Raw genomic sequence first — 19109 nt, forward strand, 5'->3', positions numbered from 1 at the left:
CACTTTCACATCCAACATCATGGCTACTTCAACTCAAAATGTCATTCCTACAACCATAGGTCATGGGGGCAATCCCTCTTCTTCATTTAATACTCCATTGTTACCTATGACTTCCATGGGTGTTCCTAGTATTCCTAAACCAATTAATGTGACACAAGGGAGCAATTCCTTCAACAACTTTATCCCTCCTTTAAGTGTCCCTTTTCCTACCCAATCATCACCTATGCCTACTTATCATAATGTCCCACCACCATATTCTCAATCCATTCCTTCTTTCAACAACATCACACCACCTTCTCAATCACTTATGTCTAACATCAATTCTTCCACCGAAATGACAATTAACAATCTTTCTCAAACCGTGTCTTCCTTACAACAACAAATTGCTTCCATGAGTCAATTCAAGTTTAGTGTGCCCTTCTTTGATGTTGCAAGCCCACTTTCTCTTGATATTGTTAAAGTCATGTCACTTAAACATGTGGATATCCCTTAATTGGAACTCTATAATGGAAAGGGTGATCCGCTTACACATGTCAAAACATTTCAAACCTTGTGTGCTGATTTTGCTTATGATCAATGATTGCTTGCAAAATTGTTTACAAGAATACTAAGAGATAAGGCCTCACAATGGTATTGCTCTTTGCCTTCTTATTTTATCACTTCCTTTCAACAACTAGCAAATGCTTTCATCCAATAATTTCAAAACAACATTGGTCCTAAAATCACTTTGACTGATTTAATGCATTGTAAACAAGGTGTTAAAGAAAAAGTAACTAATTTCATTGGTAGATATAAGCATTTGTGTGCTCAAATTTCTTTTAATGTACCTGATAATGACATTCGAATAATTTTCATTTCTAATTTACAAAAAGATATCAGGGAAAAGCTTCTTTTGTCCGAGTTTACTTCCTTTCCACAGTTATGCGCAACACTCCATAATTATCAACTGGTTGCAAGTCAAATGGAACAATCCACTCCTATGGTTCTGAGTGATAAGGAAGATAGTGTTCAACAACCATTTGCAAATTTCAAACCAACAAAAAGATTCATCAAGTTCAACGATCCAATCAACAACAACCATGTGAATTCTACAACAGGTGTGCCTTCTATTCTAATATTTTTCAAAGAGAAATATAGTTTGCTCCTTTGAATGAATCTTTACATAGTATCATGTCTCATTTGATGCACATAAATGTTATCAAACTTCCTCCTATAAAACAAATTGATCCTTCCAAACTTGCATCTCCTTATTTTGATAACAATTCCTTTTGCCAATTTCATCATCAACCTGGTCATGATACTGAGAAATATTTTTCATTGAAAAACAAGGTTCAAGACTTGATTGATAACAATACTATATCTATGGCAGGTGTGAATGATAAATGGAATAAATTAGTTGCTCCTCCTAATCAAAATCTTAAGATTTTCACCGATCCCTTGCCATCTCATACCTTTAACGTTATTGAGATTGTGCCTAATTCTCCCACTTCTGAAGAATTCACCTCTATGGTTCCAAACTTGGTTAATATGGTAGAAACACAAGATATGCCTAAGGATCCTTGTATTATATTTGACCCTAGTGAGACCATTAGAGCACCCGATGACCTTTTATATATAGTTACAAAGGTTAAGGATTTCCCTTGCCGTGGTGCCCTGATTGATCCCTCTTGCATGGTTAATGTCATAATTGAAGAGTATCTTTTCACTTTACGATTGCATAAACCACTTTATGATACTTCTAATGTGGCTGTGAAGTTATTTGATGGCTTCTCTTGTCCTACCATTGGTTCTATCACTCTTCTTGTTGAAGTTCTTGCTAAATCAATGGATGTTGACTTTGTTATCATACCTTCTTCTGAGAAATTTTGTGTGAAGTTGGGCTATCCTTGGCTATCTTCCATGAAGGTTATTGCTTCTCCAATCCACAAGCATCTTAAATTTCCTCACAATGGAGAAAACATAGCTATGAACCATAGCTTATTTCGTCCATTCAAAAGAATCCCTAGTGTTCCTATTGATCTCTTTTGGCCTAAACAATTGCAATCTCTTCCATCAAGGAGCGACACTCTTTTTCAATCTTATCAAAAATAGAAGAACGGTATGATTTTATCCTCAAGTCAACCTAGATTGCCAACACTTGACATTCCTATTATTCTTCAAGATGAGGCTCTTCCCCTCTCAGATAGAACTAATCTCCCTCCTAAGGAAAATTTTCTACCTACTCCTATGGATGTGGCTTTACCTTTTCTTAAGGAGAACAACAATATTCCTCCTAAGGTTAGACCTATACCTCCTCCTCATGATGGACTAGGTCTCCTTCCTACACTCAATATTCCTCCTTTCTATGGCACAGTTCCACCTCCTCCCTCTTATCGAGAGAAGAGGATTGCTTCTCCTCTTGTTCAACTAAAAAGACCTCAACCTAAACCTTCCACTATCAAGGAGAGAAATATTCCTACTTTTTCAAGTGTTCCTCCTCCTTCTCAGCCTTCCACTAAGACTCGACAGAATTGTTGTGCGAGAGAACACCGATGAAGACATCGTGTTCGAGATCGTGAATCTATCCCTCAAAATATTCAATCTCCTCAGACTCCAACAATTGACATGATTCCCTTTTCTCCTAAGCAATATGTTCAACCTACATCTCCAAAGCATAAGTTGCATAAAACATGTGATGGTTTTACTCCTATTTATGTTCTTTGTCCTCTTTCTCTAAACTTTGATGAAGAAATGGGTGAAAATGTTATTCATAATAGCAATACAACTCCTAATGCTTCTGATAGTGATTATGAGTATGTTGATGTGGACAAACATTTATCAGATGAGTTTTCACAAACCCTAATCATAGCTCCTCACACAAACAAAGTGACTTACAACATAAGCATAGTCCTTGTTTGGATCTTGTGATAGCTTCATCTACTATGCTCAATATCACTCCTTTGACATGTTGCCCGCCTTCCCAAAATAATGGTCAGCAAGATCGGGAGGCGGATGTCATGCTAGATTAGCGATACTAGCACTAAAGTTCTCTCTCTTCTTTCTTTCTCTTTTGTGACCATTCTTCTATGTGTATCTTTGTTCTTCTATTGTTCCCTTAATGTCTACTTGGGGACGATGCAAAGCATTGAGATCTTCTCTTGGTCTCTTTCATGTTGACTCAAAAGACATCATCTCTTCTCTTTCTTCTAAGGCACTGTCCTTCTTTGGGGAATGACGATTATTATATGCATATACATACATGATATACATGAGTTATCATACAACATACTGACCCCGAGGAAAGCGACACTACCTCATGTTTTGTGTTCATTATCCTTGGATTTATTTCTCGATTTGGGGCTAAATCCTTGTGATAACATGCTCCCTTCCTTCTCTCTCTTGGGTGTATCCTATCTTAAAGCAATCACTCCTGACAAGGTGTGTACGATTGCTTTAACATGGGGGCATACACTTTGCTCATATCTTTCCTTCTTGTGATACTTAGAATTACTTAGTAAACCTTGTTTTTCTTTGTAGTCTTTTGTATCCTTGCTTTCATGACTCATAATGAAGGGAACTTTGCTACTTGCAGTAATGGTTCTCCCCTTCTAGATCTTCCCTTTTACTTTTTCAATCGAAGTCGTAAGATCCTAAGTCCATTGGGGGCTTGGCGCATCTTGCCTCCTTGACACAGTAAAAATATTTCAATCTAGTTTCCTTGAACTTTACCGATAGTATTGGCGTATGCTCATACTCCCACTAAAGTGGGGGCTAAATGTAGTATCATAAAATTGCGACCCTAGCAATTTTTGACTGCATTAGGGTCCCCACTCACACGAGATCAAATCCTCTAGCTTGATTGGAGACTAGAGATTTCTCGATTTGCAAAAAACAACTTCTTCCTTAACCTCTGCATCACCTCGACCGCATTCTTCCATGGAGAAATGGGTAGGACAGGAGTGTGGCACCACTATCCCCCTTGGACAGGGGTGTGGCACCCTTGTCCTCCTAGGACAGGGGCATGGTGCCACTATCCCTGCCCTATTTTGGGGTAGAACCCTACCCAGAGCATGCATTGTGGGTTGTGCCTCGGGTGGGAAACTCCCCTGATGTTGACCCGTTATGAAATTTAAATCCACCAACATGTATTTAAGGGGCAGTCATCCTCTCATTTGCAAAATTTGAATAAGTTGGGATGAGTGGGAAATTCACAAGTGATCAAGCATTCTTTTCTAGCATTGAGCATTCTCAAGTCTCCCTTCAAGGCTAGGTGTTGCATTCAAGTCAAAGATTCAACCGTTGAAGAGGAGATTGATTTCAACATACAATTCCACACAAGCATTTCTATCAACATTGCTACTACAACCTCCCTTGAGGTGATTTACAATCCAGTCTTTCATTTACACCTACTTGGAAGTACTTTCTTTCATTACTTGGTTAATTCTAAAACTGGGGTTTGACCTAAAGGCGAACCCCCAATCCCAACCCATTTGCCTCTCTTTTCTCTGTGTAGGTTGCAGGTGCACAACTGTACTTTCGGATTTGGGCTTCATTTGCAGAGGCGGGAAAAACCTTTTTGTTTCATGGATTTTTTGGAGGACTGTGTGATGAATACTAAGAGGGGGGGTGAATTAGTGTACCAAAAAATACTATAAACAAAGTCTTAAAAAGTTTAGCAAATAACTGGTACAACATATTTACTAATAAACCGGTTAAGATAAATGCAAACCAAATAGCAAACAAAGCATTCACCCACAAGAGCATAATCACCATAACACAAGATATTTGATGTGGAAACTCAAATGGGAAAAACCACGATGAGCAGATACTCACAAGTAACTATCTGTAGAATAGAAACTAGACCGATTAAGGTCATACAATGTTCTTCACTAGAACAGATCCTGTTAGGAATCTAGATCTCTGTTAGGAGATAAGTCCTGTTGAAGACTACCTTGTTAGAGGATTTCAGATCCACAGTTGTGAACCACCTTGTTAGAGGATTTACAAAGGCTTTGCTGGGCCTACCCGGTTAAGGGTTTCAGACTTGTTGAAGATGTGAGTAATCAACAAGTGAGTGATCTAGCTAATAGCACAGTCTTCTTAATTAGATCCTTGATAGCTCATTGTTAATGCATTTTAGCATTACTTCAGTCTTTAATATCTCCACACTCTAACTCTTCACATAGACTTAATCTTCTCTACAATGATCGCACACAACCTCTTCTATCACACATCTCTCATACTCTATCTCACACATGCAAACCCTAGACATGATGTCCTTATGAAGGAAATGGCTTTCATGTCAGTCCAATAGGATTAGATTACAAGTTCCTAGGTTTAGTACATCTAGACACATTTGGAAACATGACACAAAATCACCACCAAAGTGTCGGTGGATGATAACTCATCACACATAATAGAAATATCGGTTGGTAACTCATCACAGAGTAATACCAGTTAACACAGTATACCGATTACTGGTTTGTCAAAAATAAAGACTGGTAGATCACAATGTTCTGATCAAAAGTTAACTATCACTTGGGTCCTTCATACCACTTGAGATCCTTGAACCGCTTGGGGTCTCCATACCGCTTAATCTCTTCAGTCAATCTATGATCGGTAAACATCTTCTACAAAATACCGATAGTCTAAAGACTATACTTTACACAATACACAATACTAGTTGGAACAATTACCGGTTGAGCATAACTCATACATCAATAAAGTGTGTGTCCATCATCAAGAAAGTGTGTGTCCATCAATGACAATCAAAACATCATCAAAATGCCAACAATCTCCCCCTTTGGCATTGATGGCAACACTTACTAAAATTTTGACATCTAAGTGTTTTTACAACAAAAACTGCCATAATCAAAATTACTCCCCCTAAGCATATACACTATCCCTTTTTGCAGAAATTACAATATACACTACTCCCCCAAAGTGGTAACATGAAAGTATACATGAAATGGTAACATTCACCAAAATTTTAAATACTACTTCCCCTTTGCCAACAATGACAAATTAATGCATAATAACCCCTATTTCCTTATATATACAAATAGAGTAAATGTTTATGATAATAAGGAATGAAACTTATCAAAAATAGATTTAAAGTCCCGCATAAAAGTTTTCATGGCCAATGTCCATGACTCAAGTAATGTGGTAGCAACCTCACTTTCAGTCTGCATCTGGAATACCAGTTCTTCCATGGCATCAATGGTACTCATCTCTCGAGTTACCGTTATGGCTTCCAGATTGAGAAAACATTTCTGAAGAATCTGTAGTCTTGGCAATAAGATCAATTGAAGCTCCTGCAAATCTTTGGTCCGATTGCAAATTTTTTATTCCATCTTGGCAATCTGAAGTTGATAATGATGAATTGTTTGCCCATATGTAGTGAAGGAATCATATGGCATCTTGAAGTTTCTTATAAATGCTTGTAACTCTGATTGGAGTTTATCTTTTTATTCAAGCACATTGTCACAAAATAGATGGGGTTGGCAGATTTTACTCAATAGTAATTTTTCCTCATCCATAGCAACACTGATATCCTTTTGTTGCTTCAGAAGTTGTGATCGGAGCTCATTCATTTTCTTGACTAAGGTAGTGTTGAGTGCCTTTTCATGATTCTTCTTCGTAGTGGCTGCAACAACATCTTCCAAGCATTGTACCTGGTCCTCCACTACGGTACAAAGAAGTTTAAGCTTGGATAGAGAGGAATCAGTATTGGGGAGGTTAGTACTGGAAATCAGACTAGTAAGGGTGTCAACCGCAGTTTGAATGACATCATGTTCCTTCTTCCTTAGCAATGCTTCCAGTCTCTCCTTAGCAAGTTTGATGCTTTGAAGCAGCCCAGATTCATCTGCAGATTGATGATCAATAGGACTGGTGGTGTCAACTTGTTTGGCTTGACCACCGATTGCCTTAGGAGTCTCTGCTTGTTTGGTTTCTCTGCTTCCTTCTCCTTTTCTGTTCTTTTCTTATCCTCTTCTTCCTTCTTTTGCTCCTCTTCTTGTTTGTTCTTCAGTTCTTCCTTCTTCTTCTCCTCTTCCCACTTTTTCTTCTCTTCCTCCTTCTTCTTCTCTTGTTCCTTCCTCTTGTCTTCTTCTTTCTTCTTCTCCTCTTCTTTCCTCTTCTCCTCTTCTTTTTTATTCTCCTCTTCTTTCCTCTTATCCTCTTATTTTCTCTTCTCCTCTTCTTTCCTTTTCTCTTCCTCTTTCTTTTTCTCTTCCTCTTTTCTCTTGATTTCTTCTTGCTTTGCTTTTTCTTCTTGCTCTTTCTTCAATTGTTCTTCATCCTGCTTTTCTTTCTCAGCTTTTTCTTTATCATGTTTCTCTTTTTCTTTGTCCGGAGTGACATCCTCAATATCTAAAGCATCCACATCAATAGGATCATTTTGCTTTGTCACTCTTTCCCCTTCATTGTCAACTGCCTCATCTAGTTTGCCTGATGATAGGTCAGGTTCTTGTTCAACCTTCATATTGGCCTCAGAAACTTGGTGTAACCTAACAACAACTTTAGCATGTAAATGTGTGTCCTTTTCCACTTCAGAAGCTCTACCTTCTAATATCCCGAGTCTTCTCCTTCTCATGAAGAAGAGGCCTTTGTTCTTATCCATTATCTCAAATAATTCTGAATTTGAAATATCAGGAAAATATTGTGCAAAAATTTTCTTCCTGATCTCCTGTTCTTTCTCAATGGCAATGCACCATTTATTATCTAATTCTTCTTTGATGACTTCTCCTAATTCTCCTGTTCTTTCTTTGATGGCAATGTGCAAAAATTATTAACACACAAATATTTGATGACTTCTTGCTCTACTTCTTCTTTCTCACTATCAATAAAATCATCAAAATACTCCTTTAAATCATCAAGCACTTTCCTCTTAATATTCTTAATTGTCCGCTGACAATGTGTCATTGGCTTATAAGAGGAAATATCTATATTTACCAGTGCTGAAGTTGTAGGAACATTACTGGTAGATTTTGCCTTCTTGCTTGATTGCCTTGTCCTCTTTGGTTGAATTTCTGGTTCAGTGTCCTCTGACTCTAGTGAGCTGGTTTTGGTTTTTCGCTTCCTCTAAAAAACTTTAGTTGGAATAGCCTCAAGTTTCTTCTTAGTTGGTGACCGCTTGGTCACTTTCGGACTCGTAGAGGTAACCGGTGCGGATACCGATGGCACTGCTTTGTCCTTTTTCTATTTTGGTTCTTCAACCAGTGTGACCCTCTCCAAGTAGGTATCGGTTCTCTTTTTCTTAGCATCTAGTAGTGAGGTAAGTAAGGTAGAGGCATACTCGATCAATAGGTCATTCACCACTTCATAACCCATAGGTTCAATTGCTTCCTTTCTGGGTTCCACCGCTTCCATTATGCACTCATCTACCTTTATTGTGAAGCAGATGTCATCTTTATATTCCTTGATAATATCATCAGATATCCTCATTCTTTAGTTCATTTTCCGCTTGAATTCATTGAAATATTTGTTAAGAACCTCAGGATATCCAGTTCCCACTACTTGTAGACTTTCCTTGATTTGCCTGGAAACTAGTAGGTCAGCAGACCATTGCACATCACCTACTCTAGGAAAATAACCTTGAAAGTAGAAGAACAATCCGACTAGAAGTTGTCCAAACCTGAACCTTAGAGCATTGTCTAGTTCGATGAAATTTAGGTTTAGTAGCAATTGCTTCTATAGACAAGTACATAGGTCAAATTTAGTGTCTTCCTTGACCATTATGTAAGTGACATTCACCGCAGTAGTAGGGACAAAATTCATTTTGTTGGCATAAAATATCCGGTAACAAATCACCATGCAAGCATATTTCACCAGATCATCTTTGATGGTGTTGACGGTCATTGCCCGTTGGTCACTCACAAAACTGGTGAGCTTAGTCATTTCCGTTTTGGTGACCTTTCTTAGAGATGGTACCTCTCCAATGTTGCAGAAACCTGTGATGACATGAATTGCATCCGATGTGATGTCATGCATCCGCTTGAGGTACATCTTATCACCATGTACTCTGCCGAGGATGATTCAGATATGTTCTTCTATGAACTCTTCCAAAAAGTATACCGCATTATGCAGTTTCATCTTCTCAAGGACACTATACTTGGGTTTGATCTTCTTATCATCCCCACAGAATAGACCTAGCTAGGAATGAATCACTAGGGATCCTAGGTCTTCCAGTTTGCAGTCAATATATCCTGAAACATCTCCTTCAACAATAACTGTGGCGGGTATTTGAGATAAGGCATTGTATTTTTCTTTCTTTTGAAGAAATTTAGTTGAATCTACAGGTGCACCAGAACTAGAGTGCGATGCAGAAGCCATGATAAGAAAGAAATTCAAGAAATACCTTCACAATGTGAAATTTAGGGTTTGCCAATGTCTCCCACAATACACCACTTTGATTGCTCGATTATGGCTTAGTGTTCTTCACTAATAGATTGAAAAGATCGCTAGGGTTCTCTGCAAGATTTTGAATTCACTTTGAATTGTTATACGAATCACTATGCTCTTGAAAATTCTTCTCTCGAAAATTGATAAGTGAAAAATGGCGACAAAAATCCCTTTTAAATAAACTTTCACGTACCATAATAAATGCATCACCGCTAGGGCATAAACCCTAAATTTGTCTTTTATCACTTCAGATCTTCTACCGATTGACAGGTAACATATACTGGTTAAGGTCTTTACCGATATAAATCAGGGGTTCAAAATATTTCACTAATATATTCCCCCTAAGCTTTTTTAAAGCTCAGTTTGCTGGTTTAGAGACTTCCACACTAGGTGCATAAACCGGTTCATCCTATGACACTTCTTCTGGTTTCTTTTTCCAAGTTTTATTTATTTCCATTTGAACGATTTCAACATCAATCTTCCCTTCTGGAGTGATTGGTATATCATCCGAAAGGTTCTTTCTCAGTTTGCAAGTTTTGGCAGTGTGTCCCGGTTTGTTGCAATGATAGCATACCATTCTAGGTGTTATCCATGGTCCATTATTCATACTCCCATTCTTCCTTCTACATATTGCAGCAGTGTGACCGCTACCACGACAGATCAAACAGGTTGCTCTCCAACTAGTTGTCGCTTGATAACTACCTGACCGATGGTCATAGGTATTGTACTAGTTGGGGTTCCAGTTCATAGAAGGTTCCAAGATAACTCCTTGAGTCCTTGGAGGATATCTCCTAGTGTTGTACAAAACTGACTTGCATTCAAATGCTCTATACCCAAACTTGTTGCATTCCTAACAGTTTCCATCCAATCTATTTGATCTAGGCTTACTGTTTAGAAAATAAGGAAAATTGTTGTAGGCCTTGCTTCTACACACATTAGCAGTATGTCCTTCTTTGAGACAATTAAAGAAAACAGGTTTAAATTTTTGCTTATCTTTTTCCTTAGATGTTGGTTGCTTCTTTGATGCTTCAGCTTTTGTTCCATAGGTCTCACCTTCCTCATACCCAGAGAGTCCAAGTCTAGTTGTATTCTTTACCGGTTTTGTCGATTCCAACTTTTGCTCTAGCTTAGCAGTACTCTGATTGAATTTGGCAAGTATCTCCTTTGACTCAGTAAGTTCCTTGGAAATAGCAGCATTAGATTCCATCAAGGTTGCATTCTCAGAAATAGCCATGTTTAATTCACCTTGGATTTCTTCTTTTTCCACTTTACTCTCTTGGAGATGAGTGGCAAGGGTACTGGTTTCTTGCTTCAGCTTGGAGATCTCATGATCTTTATCTTTTACCAGATCTTCAACTTTCCTTCTATTCTCAAGCTCTTGACACATCTTGATAGTCAGTCCTTCCAACTCCCTTCTCAGGTTGGCATTAGATTCATTTAGTTTTTCAACTTCTTCAACTAGGGCATCCATGTCAGCTTCATCAGAAGAGCTATTTTCGGTAAGTTCCATCATTTTCTCAACATGCTCTCTTCTTTCGGTCAAAGAGGCTTTATACTTGACTTTGAGTTCATCATAAGCTCTCTTAGTCTAAGTGAGATGATGAGTGAGTTCCCTCACACTGTATTCCCCCATATCTCCTTCCAAGTAGTTAGACTTATAGAAAGGTTGGCTTTGATACCAATTGATGAATACTAAGAGGGGGGGTGAATTAGTATACTAGAAAATACTGTAAACAAAGTCTTAAACAATTTAGCAGATAACCGACACAACAGATTTACTAATAAACCGGTTAAGATAAATGCAAACCAAATAGAAAACAAAGCATTCACCCTCAAGAGCACAATCACCATAACACAAGATATTTGATGTGGAAATCTAAATGGGAAAAACCATGGTGAGAAGAAACTCTCAAGTAACAATTTGCATAATAGAAACCAGACTGGTTAAGATCATACAATGTTCTTCACCAGAACAGATCCTGTTAGGAATCTAGATTTATGTTAGGAGATAAGTCCTGTTAAAGACTACCTTGTTAGAGGATTTTAGATCCACAGTTGTGAACCACCTTGTTAGAGGATTTACAAAGGCTTTGCTGTGCCTACTCGGTTAAGGGTTTCAGACTTGTCAAAGATGTGAGTAATCAACAAGTGAGTGATCTAGCTAATAGCACAGTCGGCTTAATTAGATCCTTGATAGCTCATTGTTAATGCATTTCAACATTACTTCAGTCTTCAATATCTCCACACTCTAACTCTTCACACAGACTTAATCTTCTCTACAATGATCGCACATAACCTCTTCTATCACACATCTCTCATACTCTGTCTCATTTATGCAAACTCTAGACATGATGTCCTTATGAAGGAAACTGATTTCATGTCGGTCCAATAGGATTAGATTACAAGTTCCTAGGTTCAGTACATCTAGATACATTTGGTAACATGACACAAAATCATTGCCAAAGTATCGGTGGATGATAACTCATCACACATTACAAAAATATTGGTTGGTAACTCATCACAGAGTAATACCGATTAACACAGTATACCGATTACCAGTTTGTAAAAAATGAAGACTAGTAGATCATAGTGTTTCGATCAAAAGTTAACTACCACTTGGGTCCTTTGTACCACTTGAGATCCTCAAACTGCTTGGGGTCTCCATACCGCTTAAGCTCTTCAGTCAATCTATGACCAGTAAATATCTTCTGCCAAATACTGATAGTCTAAAGACTATACTTTACACAATACACAATACCGGTTGGAACAATTACCGGTTGAGCATAATTCATACATCAAGAAAGTGTGTGTCCATCAATAACAATCAAAACATCATCAAAAAGCCAACACCGTGTACATTCCCTTCACGATCCAGGCAATTTTTCTTCAAATTCGCAGGGTGACTTTGTCTTGACATTTTACTGCCAGATCCAGGTGCATAGCTTCATCCCATATTCCGTCTCAAGTTATAATCAGTTCTTTGTCACTTTTGCACTACACAATTCAATCAATTTCCTTTATAAATCAAACAAGGAAGAGGGGATCAACCCAACCTTCCCAGTTCATTTAGAATTCAATCTACCATCTTTGTGTAGAGAGATTGAATCTAGTGAATTATCTTCTCCCCCTTCCTAATGTAATGGTGAAAAGTGCTTGAATGGTATTCGATAGTGAAACTCTCATCTCTTTTAGGGAAAGGGTATTTTTCCTCTTGATCTATCATTCACCATTTTCCCACCATTACACAAAGGTCCACCCCCCATGCTGGTGATAGACACAAGGCCCCAAACAAAAAACAAAAAGGTGAGAGATAAAAGGTATGATCATACTCACAACCTAGATACAGAAGATGTCAAACCACAAGTAAGTTTAAGATAACAACCAAAAGCCACAAAGAACATTTAAGGACATTCCAAAGACTTCTAAAGAAAAAATAATAATCCAAAACCTTTTAAAGAAGAACAAAAGACACCTAGGGGATTTTACATAAACCAAAAAATACAATAGGATACTAGGGTACATAAAGAGAGAATGTCATTTCAAATCCTCTCATGAGTTACCTTGGCAATCTAACTCTCTCCTAACTCCAAACCCTGGCCCCAATGGAGAGCTCATGCGGTACTGTACAATCATTTCATGAAGACAATGTACTTCACAACATGCCAGCGCCAACGTCTCTATAGATGGACATACCTTCCCAATATTATCCTCTGTCTATGAGCACATAAGACAATGAGTGAGGCTCCAAAACATTATCTTATTAGTGTGTTAAAATCCAATGCAAAGTTTAATTAATGTTATCACTTATTAATCTACTCTCCTATGAGCTACCTTGGTATCCAATTAGGGCCCCAACCACCATGGAAAGACACTCTCGCTTAATGCACCTAGCTATCCTAACACATAAGGTTCAAATAGAATTCATTCCAACATAAAACGAACCAACATGAATCCAATATCAAGCTCAAATTTCATAGTTGAAATATGACTTCCATGCAAGACCCTATCAACAAGGGTTATGTCTTGATATTGAAGCTAAAGAATATTCCTCTGAATCTTTCCACAACCTAGTATGTGAATGGGAAAATTAAAGTCAATCCAATTCAATATGGTTTTATACACTCAAATCACATGAACAACAAAGTATTGGAGCTACACAAGCCTTTGGAACTGACCAGAAACAAAACAGAATCAAACGACTTAATCAAAATCCAAAAATAGTGATTCTATGCATCCATTCAATCTTGTTGTGCATATGTTACACATTTCTACAATTTTACAACTTATTGATGCAATTTACACTCTGTCCATGCACATTCATAATGTAAATTACTCGTCGAAACAGGAAGACTCGACACTAAAAAATGAGAAACAAAATGACTCTAAAGAAAAAATATAATCAAACCCTATTTAAGAAGAGTTTTATAACCTTCCAAAAACATTAATAAATCAATCACATGGATTCATATAATAATTTCATAAAGAATTAAGCAAAACCAAGCAAATAAAACGTTAAATCCCTACACTCGATTTTGGCAAAATGCAATCTTTCAAACATAAACTAAATAATTGATTTTCAAATAGAAAATACAATCAATCAACATCTCCAAATCCCCGTAATAATCCATTTTAACCAATATTAAAAATTAAAATTGGAAAATAGGGACGTACTTGGAAACTTATGAAGAAATTGTTGGAATTAAGGAACACTGAGAGGGGGGGCGGATGAATCAGTGTTCTACAAATTTTAACTTTAATCTATTCTTTCAACCACTTAATGAATTTAATCAAAAGAAAGATGCAAGAATACAAAACAAACAACCACAACACCATAACACCAATATTTTATACGTGGAAACCTAGTTAAGGGAAAAACCATGGTAGGATGAAACCGACAAAATGAGTATACTCAAATAAAGGTTTTACAATGGGAATGCACATGCATTCAGACACACTTCCTAGAGCTCACTACTCAAAAGGAGGCTCACTACCTATAAAATCATTTACAAAAGATAACTGAAATATCTGAACTAAAGAACAACATCTGCAAATGCCAAAGTACAGTTTCGGTTAAGCACAATACACCTATTTCTTACACTTCATCTCTCATTGCTTTGTCACAAATCCAGAGCATAGATCTCTAACTTGCACACATGAAACCACATACAATTGATCACCAACACCTTTCCCATACTTAAAATGATCAAAAACATTGATTATGTATATCCGCAATATGAAATCATATCCATTACTAGTAGGCTCAAGAACACTTAGAACATTATTGAAACGTGTATGAATTGCCGGCTGGATTTGAACTCCAATGCTTATGCGGACCAAAAATAATTGTCCACATGCATCTCAAATGTCAGCCAATCTTCCTAGATCACAAAACCAATCTCCAAAACCACTCCATCAAATCTGCACAACAATCAACTACACAAGTTGTCTTGTTCTTCACTGACAGACTAGAATCTGATACTCAAGAGCTTGTAACTTGTGCACCAATTGTCACTGGAGAGAAAAATATGGAATAAGATGTTCCAGACATCCATTTACCTTCCTTCAAATCCGCAACACAAAATGGTAACCTGAAAAAAAATCCAAACCAAAATGTTGATCACTATCAGATGCTCTGTTCTAGGCTTGTCAAACTTAAACAAATTACCAAACTAACTTTTGGTATGATCAAACCATGTAATACAGATGGGAGAAATAACTTGGGTTGTCATCAATGACAACACCTGACTAGATGTGCAATGTCTCTTGCCAACAAAAATGCCAACGAATTTTGATCCATAAAACTTTCTCCAATCAATAATAAAATCTAACAAGTAAGCTCAAATAATCCAATCCATGTTTCAATCAAACTGAGAAAACAATTTTCAATCAAAGCTGCAAATCCTTCTCCAATCCCACGACACAAAAAGCCCTTCAAAAATTCTTCACAAAATTCCAACAATAATTCTTAGCAAAAACACTTCATAAAAAATCATGTCAAATAACTCTCATAAAGAATAAATAAAAATCAATGAACTCCTTAATAAAGCTCACAAAAATCATGCACAAAAACATTAATTCGAAAATTCTAAAAATAACATTAAATCATTAATATTAAATTAATTCCAAAATTAAAATCCCCACAAAAAGAATTAAACAATAATAATTAAATATTAAATCACAAATTAAAAATCCCCTAAAAATATTTAACTTCCACCTGACAAACAAGCAAAGAATAAATAATTAATTCCAACTCAAAATAATTATCCATAAAAATAGGATAGCTAGTGCCACCAAGATAGAACAATCAGTTCCACAAAAAATTAAATAAAATATAATTTTCACATAAAGATAATTTCCAAACTAAAAATATCACATGCACAATAAATAATCAATTAATAAATATTATCTAATAATAAGGATATATTTATTATATCAAAAATACAATTAGATCAACAATAAATAATAATTAATTATTAATTAATCTATAATACTCAATTTACAATTAATATCAACAATTAAAATAACATACAATTCCACACACTCAAATAAATCATAAAATAATATCGATATCAAAACAAGACTTAATATCAACAACAAAGTGGTCAAACATTGTCTAGATGACAAATCTAATGAGATAAAATTAAGACTAGATAATTATCCCTAGGTTAAGACAATGGCTAGGGTTAGGTACATTTTGGGCCTTGCACTATCTCTTGTACCACTATTGGGATTTAAAGACACACTCAGACTTGTGGAACCGGGTGGAGTCGATGTTTGGTACCTCCAACCTACACAAAACGTTTTGCACACACACACACACAAAAACACACACACACACGTGTGTGTGTGTGTACACACATATACATATGTTTACAAACATACATATATACATGTGTGTGTACATACACACATACATATATATACATATTTATATATGTATGTGTGTGTGTGTGCATGTGTGTGTGTGTGTGTGTGTGTGTGTGTGTGTGTGTGTGTGTGTGTAAATGTACATATGTATGTATATATATATATAATATATATGTATGTATATACACATGTACACACATATACATACATACATACATACATGTATGTATGTATGTATGTATGTGTATGTACACACACACATACATACATGTATGTATGTATGTATGTATGTGTATGTACACACACATATACATATACATATACATATACATATACATATACATATACATATACATATACATATACATACACACACATAATCAATCCCATCTAGTGAGACAAAATCATGACGTCATATGGAGCTAAAGAATGAGTAATATGAAATCATTCCTTTCACCCTAATCTCAAAGTAAACAATGCAGTAAACATCTATTGTAAACATAAAATGCATAAGCATCAATATCATCAATAATCAAATAGTAACATCAAACATGGATTAACATCTCATTAAACATCATAATGAATCACTAATATATAATCCAAATAATATGTATATCATCACTAAAATTAATATATCCATCTCAAATAAAGCATATAGTAATCATGTCCTAAAACATATAAGCATCATAAAATAGTCCAACAACATGGATCACATGAATGTATCCATACACACACCAATTAAATGAACCACACATGAATCAAACATAGTCTAACAAATCAAAGTAACAAGTATTTGAAGTAAAGCATGGATAGATACTACAATATTTAATAACATATATCATATATTATCTATATGAATTATAATATCATACATTGTAACTATAAACTTTAATCTTCAACTTAGTTTACAAATAATGTATTATATTATATTTGAATGCTTGAAAGGTGAGTTGTGTCTAGAAGTAAATGAATATGTAGAGAGGGCTTTGGGATATCTAGAGGTTCTGTGGGAGATACCAAGGGATGGTGGAGATGTATAAAAATGCAGATTTTGGTGATTCCATTTTGCACATGAGGAAGTTAAGTTACTATGTATGTGAAATTTTTCTTTATGGGTTTTCTTTGTAAAACTATTAATTTCAAGTAGGTTGAAAAAATCTCTATGTTTAGACAAATTGTAATGTTATCAGGTGTGGCTCTGTTTTGTCACTTATATATATATATATATTTGATTTTTTTTCTAATTTGATGTATCTAGGTGAATTTATTAGCACTACAAGCATGCTCCCTTTTAAAAGGTCTCTTGAACCCCAAACTTTCTTTTATTAATGTCATTTCCAACCAAATGAGGTGAATTTAATGAACTATCTAGATTGACTATAATTATCTACCTAGTAAAATATTCATCTACATTTGTCACTTAAGGAGAACTATTTTAAAATCTTTTTGCTCATTGGGCATGTCATAAATCTGACCTAGAATATAACTTATGTCACTAATCTACATTAATTGGTTGATGTAAATTTATCATTCAGTGTATAGTATTTTCTCTAACACACACTATCCTCTCCCTTGGCTTTCGTGGTCCTAGGTGCAAGAGAAAAGTGTTAGTAACACTCAAGTTTTATTTTTTTAAGAGAGGCCTGCCAAGAGACACATCACTCTTGGGAATGACCTCACATGGTAAATCCTTCGAGCCGCTATAGAAATCAGGTGAGAGTGAAAGTTGTAGCCTTGGGTATAGCTGTTCCTACAGTGTAACTTGCCGAAAGGACAAATGGGCCCCACCACAAGTTACAAGGCTCTTAAGTGAGTCACTGCAGAATGAACTTATGTCCAAAAACATCGAACAATACTAAACACCCTTAAGTAGTAGCCCGCCCATTCTATTGATTGAGGATATTTGTGATAAATTCAGTGCAAGAGCATAGAAGGTTTTGCTCCCAAGATACTCACCATACATATTTCCTTGAGTAGAAACATAGCTTTTTGAAAAGTCACTCGTGGCTTGATGAAAGTGATGACTCCCCCATCATAGGGATTATCTATTTGTTATGCTCGTGCAAGAATTAGTATATCACATCCTTACCTGTCACGGTGGGATTCATAAGGTATGTAGTACCAAAGTCAAATAAATATCAAGATGTGGGCTGAAATTATCGCAACTAGCCATTTGGCCATAGGGATAAAAAGTGCTTGAAGTGTTTTCATTTTTGAGTCAAGACCAGTACAAATTGAGCTGACTTCAGGCTTTGGAAAACACCTAAAATACATTTGAAGGAAAGGGTCATAAAAAGTCCAAGGATTGGGTTGATCTAGACCCATACTTACTTGTGCCTTTTGAAGCAACATTCTTGTGTTTGTGTGCTTGCTTTGTTTTCTTGTCAAAGAAACATAATAAAATCCAAAAACCAAAATAAAGTATTCATCCAATACAAACATTTTTCAAAAACAAAAGATAAAAAATGAAGAGCAACAACAAAAAGTATCAAACTATATGACCATTCTTCACATCGTAAGAAAGAAGAATCTTCATCCACACATCAACTTGAAGAAAAGACCGTTGAGCTCAAAGGTTTTTATCAAAAGAAGGAAATTCTTCTATCTTAATAGATAAATCTTTGTCTCTCATAGAACCTTCTTACGTCACATGCGTCTTTACCTTCAAGGGAAATCAAACGAGTTTGATCAAGAATCATTAAACCGCAGAGCTTTTATGCAATATCGAGCTTTGAGTTATCACAAGAACAAAGGAGGCAAAATCAATCCTGCCTTCTTTCCAGATATTTATATCACATATAACTTAGCTAGCGAAGAACCACCAACCCCTAAACGGGAAGAGGAAGAGTTTGTTCCTTTTG

Source organism: Cryptomeria japonica, chromosome 5 (genome assembly GCF_030272615.1).
Source record: "Cryptomeria japonica chromosome 5, Sugi_1.0, whole genome shotgun sequence".
NCBI classification, from domain to species: Eukaryota; Viridiplantae; Streptophyta; class Pinopsida; order Cupressales; family Cupressaceae; genus Cryptomeria; species Cryptomeria japonica.